General features: G+C 45.4%; 1 protein-coding gene across 2 annotated transcripts in view; it reads right to left on the bottom strand.

Annotated features, from left to right (window-relative positions):
* The window catches only part of ndnf (neuron derived neurotrophic factor), a 54,173-nt gene extending 48,430 nt beyond the window's left edge, over positions 1–5,743 (bottom strand). Inside the window, exon 1 of one of the 2 annotated variants that reach the window (XM_022231721.2) lies at positions 5,264–5,743. The gene's annotated coding sequence lies outside the window, so the exon portion shown is untranslated. Of the gene's footprint in view, positions 1–3,698; positions 4,617–5,263 lie in introns of those variants that run through there. The other variant, XM_022231719.2, reaches the window with a different exon arrangement.
* Positions 5,744–6,000: the final 257 nt, after the last annotated feature.

Raw genomic sequence — 6,000 nt, forward strand, 5'->3', positions numbered from 1 at the left:
CCTTCAAACAGTTGAATTTTCCTGAAGTACGCGTCGGCACGGCTCGTGGGTCGCAGACGGGCGCATGTTTAGTTGCCCCATCCATGCATGGTTTGCCCTCCAGCCCCTCGATTTTCACTCAGGGCCAACTTCCAGGCCTCTTGTTTACACCATACAAAAATAATCTATACCCAGAGCCCGTGTTGTCTTATTGTGGACACGGCTATAAATAGCTCGCTCCTCCGGTGCTCATTGGTGACAATGACTCGCGAGCTAAGAAGTAAGAACACAAGTGGTGGAAAACTCCTCAATGAGAACCAGTTGCATTATTTGAACAACTACCAAAAATGAATAAAACTGCGCGTTCACTGAAAAGGGGTATCGCTTTAAATAATGAGCTTCAGCAAAGATATTCCTTTGAAGATGAACTTGCCACCACACAGCCCGTCCAAATGTCAGTATCTTCTGTCAAGTGCGCAATATGTATGATTGACCCATGGTGAAGAAAGACTCTCGAATCCTGGTTGTCGGATTCGGGTTCTGACCTAGGGTCTCAAGTGGCTTCAACTCGGTGGGACTGGTGAGAAGGAAGCTATCGGATCCCAAAATTTGACAAATTCCCGGGCCACTCTGGGACTTGCATGGGGTCGGAGCGATCGATGGCTTACCTCATAGTCGGCTTTAATCCGCATCGCTCTCTCGCGGAGCGAACTGTTTTCAGTCGCTGGGCGCCTCAGTCATGTGCTCAACAACAAGTAGAACAACCACTCTATGGTACTTTTTATCAGAATGTACTTGACTTCGAGGTGTGGTGTGAACAGTTGGCCCAAAACAGGCGATGGAGTTGGGAATATAGGTCGTCTTAAAGGTGCTTAACAGCAAAGTATACAGTCACCATCTGATGGACGGTTCGCTTTACGTTTAATTTTGTCAAAAACTGAAGTTAATAAAAAGAAAAAAACCAAACATGGAATGTTTACAGACTGAAGAAGGTTTTCATTGATCTCTCTTCGAGACTTTAAAGTCGATTTGGAAGATAATACCTGTTTCTTCTTATACTGAAGCTTTCAGTTTCAGAATAGATGAAGGCCCAATTCAGGCATTCCTCGAAGAACAAGAACTTTAATGACGACTTTTTTGTGAGATTCCCGCTGTCTGACCAGACAGGCTCAGATAACCTTCGATAGTCTTCAGGTGTTTTTAGAACTATGTTGACAACAATTGAACAACAACAGACAATACAATCAGAAACTACACGAAAGCCCGTTTAAAAGGGACTTTTTTGTGTCCACATTGGTTTACTTTCCAAACTTTCCCGACAACACAAGATAACGAAGTCTTCAACACCTCATATAATACCGGAACTTCCAAGCCGTGAAACCAGTCCAGTGACTCAAAATACGGCCAAGCAGTTAACCTCCACAGCGGTAAGACATCATCTTCACAAAAACAGCCCGTGAGTCAGGAAAAGACACTTTTGGAGGAAAACCTGACTGACGTCCGAGGGGAAAAATGACCTATGCACTATGGCTGACCCGGTCACCGAGAGAACCCCCGATGGGACACTGTTGGGGGCGAGAGGGAGCAGGGTCATACGGCGTCGTACGGCCTGCATGCCCCTCCAACCCTAGCTCTATGCGCCAAGAAAGCGTCGTGGCATCAAGAAGTGAAAATGGGACTCGCTAATTTTAAGGGAATTTCCCCCAAATTATTGCCTAGCATTTACCACGTATGGCACCAAGGATAAGCCCCAAAATACAGAAATGTCAAATTCTGGGTTCATATTTAAATTCTCTATACCACGGCAGCGTTTGTATATACGTGGATATCAGAAATTTCATGTACACTTACATAGCTGATTGCCTGTTAGTATAAACAAATGGATTCAATCATGACAGCAATTCGGCTAGGTTTGTGACATCGGTACCACTTAAAACGGCCCTAGTCTCAATATTAGTCATGAAACTGCATTTTGTTTGGTGCCACGGGTGCGTGTCAAAGTGGGTTAACTTAGATCATTCGCATCGCCACTTTTAAAAATTCCTTTCACATTGCAAAGCATTCCATAGCGCTTTTGGTAATTTTGAAAACAAAGTTGATGGTGGTTTACCTTGGAGAACCTCTTTTCCTATAAACTTCGAAAAATATCCAAGAAACCCCAGTAGCGCATTGTGCTTCACGCAGGTTTAAGTATGCATGTACATGTACATGTCCACATACATTACCTGATCGGAACACCAAAGATCGTATGTCTTGCAGTGGAAATAGTCGATACGATACGGCCTGTCTTATCACATGCTGCATGCGATTCGATACGAAAGAAGCACGCTTCATTTAGTGCATTGTTTAACTATGGTCCAACTCTTCCCTCTTCGCGTCGAAGCTAATTGTTTACGGTTAATTTACTGCCGACCAGACATCATTGGTCTTTTCGTGTAGGCCTATGCGCGTGTGCGTTTGAAGGTGCAGGCTCGCCCACCCGGACTCGTTGCTATGCGATCAAACTTCGTTTTGTCATGTCGTCTATTACAAAGTATAAAATATGAATGCACCTCTGGAATTATTTGCGTCCAGCCCCTCGGGAGAAGTAACGGCTGTGCAAAAAGCCGTTGCAGCTGACTCCATATAAATTACGATTTGCCAAAGTGGATTTTTTTTTCATTTTGCGCAGGGAAGTTTTATGGCCTAGGATTAAGGACGGCACGAGATTAGAGACGGCAAACTAACCAAGAAGGTGGCCGAAAGATCTAGTCTTTACGTTAATTACTGCATTTCTGGCTCTCCAAACATTAAGCTTTTGGAAGGAAGTACACTTCAGTGTTTCGATCAATTTCTCGATGTTGTTACGCACCGCGGTAAAGACAGTTACCAATGAAAAACCTGATGATTAAGTTGTCACGAGTGTTTTAATTCAAACAATCCTGTAGCGTAGTCTCTTATAATGGCATAATTAGCTAAAAGTACAGCGCGGTGTCAAATCCTTTTAAACTTGACCTTCCGGCAACTGATAGCACACTATGCGGCGCGCATGCTTGCCGAACAGACGGGAATTCCATTATCATTATCTACAAAGGCCGACACACTTAAAGGTGCCGTCGTAAATTAGGTCGCTTCAAACCGATCTTTTCTCCGTGTGCTACGGTGGTCGCCGGATACCTGGAGTACCACTTTGGTGCAGGAAAGGTTGATGGGCACCAGTCATGTGAAGGTACTCATGCCAAAAGTAATGAGAACGGTTTCCCCTGATCAACTCAAGCAAATTATTTTGTAAAATGATTCAATGACAAAGGATTTTGTGTCGCTTCTGGGAAAAAACGCAGTTAAAAGTGAACTTCAATGTATTGACTATTGTTCTTTAACATGCTTGCAGGATTGGTGAATGGTTTATCATGTGCGCGGTTTTATGTCCGCAGTACGACCCGTTTGTACACAAGGACTCCTCTGCAACAGCTGTCCAATTTCACCACCATGAAGATAATTAGACCACACAAACAATATCGCACGGAGGTCTGGTGATCCAAAACCTTGAGAGTTGGTGTGTCGACTCGAACAGCCCCCAACCAATGTTGATCACGCTCGCCATCACGCTTCACTTTGTCCACGTTACTGCCTTACGCTACCGAGTTTGTGCACTGAGTCGAGATCTAACACTATCGGCTACTGCATCGGGAAATAGCATAGCATTGCAGAGCGTTTTTATGTTCATGTACGTTACTCACCCCTTTAAACCCGTCCAATTCTCGACGTTAGCTGAGATGCTACACACTGCGGGATATCCAAAACACCAGCGGCATAGAGACACCAGGCACGCAATCCCGGGTGCACCCGTGAGGTCGCCGAAAATATCCGGCCAGACACCGTCAGCTCACACGCACAATAATTACGCGACACAAAAAAAATCAAAATCCCGCGTAAAATCTGGCTGCCACAGAGCTAGCTCCGCTTAGTAGTACATTCCTGTTCCATCTGTGGGAGATACCAAGCCTTGTGAGACGCCGCTAAATCTTTTTTTACTTTTTTTTTTCGTCCCGGGAATTTGTTTGCACCCGGTGGAAGTGGCTTCCCGGTTATGGACTGCCTGCCACACGATGAATGTCGCTGACTACTGTACTTTCTCTCAGCCAGGCCATCTGCGCGAGTGATTAAGCTCTGGGTAGAACACGGCTTGTTGCTCCTTGAGTGCGCTGTTGACAAGCTTTACCTTAGCTTTACCAGTGTTCTCTCGTGTAAAATTCCCTGTGACGCTAAACACAGTCAAGGGCATGTGACCTGGCTAACCTACCAGTATTTCCTACACGTCCGTCTGTCTCTTCGTTTTTTCTCGCCCCTTCATTCGCGAAATACAACAAAAAGGCTTAAAACTTGAGACGGGTGTGCTGAATGCTCGTGTACGGCTAGCAGGAGGAACCTGGCCAGCTGTTGGTGGGATGCAGTGTGGTGCTAACAAGGTGGATCGAGGTGACCTTTTGGTGAGGTCACTATCTACACGCACAGCGAAACGGAGAGGTGACAGCTACGCACTTCCTTGGTCCATGTGTGTGTGTGATCCGCGTATTCATTTGAATAATGTTAATGAGGCAAAATGGCCGGATTTAAAGCTGGAGCACTAATGGATCAAGTGAACTGACCACGAAACAATTTCGATTATTTTATCCTTACAACAAAGGGAATAACGCTTGTCAGGGCTGGAGACTCTTGCTTTTAAAATTGCTTTAGTAAAAGTCGTCTTCTCCCTTTTGTTATTCCACATATCTTATTTTCATTTAGAGTTTACAAGATTTTAATGTAGCTTTGGATAAGCTTTTTTCGGTTGTTGTTTATTAAATGAACACTAAGTGGAATGAGCGCCGAAGGACGGCCAGGCATCTATAGATATACATGTACTTCGATCGGTGCAGTGCGCTTTGCTATCACTTCGCTGGGTGGCCGATCAAACGTACGTGTGAGCGACGCGCCCGCAGCTATTGGTTTGTGCAGTAGATCCTCGAATGACATCTTAGCTTACCGGGGACCAGAAAAAAAATTACAAACCTCATCTCTGCAGCGGCATTAAGGGGATAAATAAGAAAAGGCATTCTGGATTTGACAACACTTTAGGAGAGCAGCGTCGATTCCGAGCTGTGACAAGAGTGGTACTATAGTTGATTCGCTGCGCGGTTTGTCTGAAGCAGGTGTGCAAGCTTGTCTTCGCACCGCGGCGGTCGAATTAACATCGGGGTTTTAAATTCTCCGACTAAGAAAACGGTGAGGCCCTTAAGTGCAAGGGGAAAAATAATTATCTTACCTTTCTGTTCAAACGCGGTGTCCTGGTCCCCTCTACAGTATTCTCATCGGTAATCGAGCCACGTTGAATGACAGCAAGGGCACATCTGTCAAAGGGGTAACACTCTTGTGTTGTCTTGGATTTGGTGTGCTTGGCTCGTCCACATCGACCCGATATGCAAATATCTGTTGCGAGATTCACCGAGTTTGAACACAGTCCTTCAAGTTTGGGAGTGGAGCCCCCGTGCGACAGAGATGGCACAGTTTGAGGAGCAGTTAGATGGTTGCCCAGATGTCAGAAACCGTATTTTCATTTCACTCTGTTAATTTTAAGGTAAAGAAATCCAACTTGTGACAAAATTGAGTACGATGAAAATTCTTCGCACGTCGGCAATTTGAAATAATTCTTTGCAGAAAGACAACAGGGTTTTATTTGGAGATTCGTAGGAGCATAGAGTCCGTCATTGTTCTACTGTCTGAGTGACACCATTACGCTGCCATTACGACTGTGTCCAATCGCAATCGCCCCCCCATCAATCGAGATGAGTCTCATTGGTCGATAATATCGACTGGCTCCCCGGGGGAAGCGGTTTGTTAATCCCGCTGGGGGACGAGCGCCCTTCGCGGTACCGGTACGATCGGGGGATGCTAGACTTTCCGTGCACACCCATGGTGGTGCACGTGTTCGGCTTTATTGTTGAAAAGATGCTAGGTGAAACAACAATGGAAGTTCCTCACAGCTTTGCGCCCGTTAGCTTT

Source organism: Acanthaster planci, linkage group LG19 (genome assembly GCF_054643075.1).
Source record: "Acanthaster planci isolate LZ-2023a linkage group LG19, COTS_SCS, whole genome shotgun sequence".
In the NCBI taxonomy this organism is placed as follows: Eukaryota; Metazoa; Echinodermata; class Asteroidea; order Valvatida; family Acanthasteridae; genus Acanthaster; species Acanthaster planci.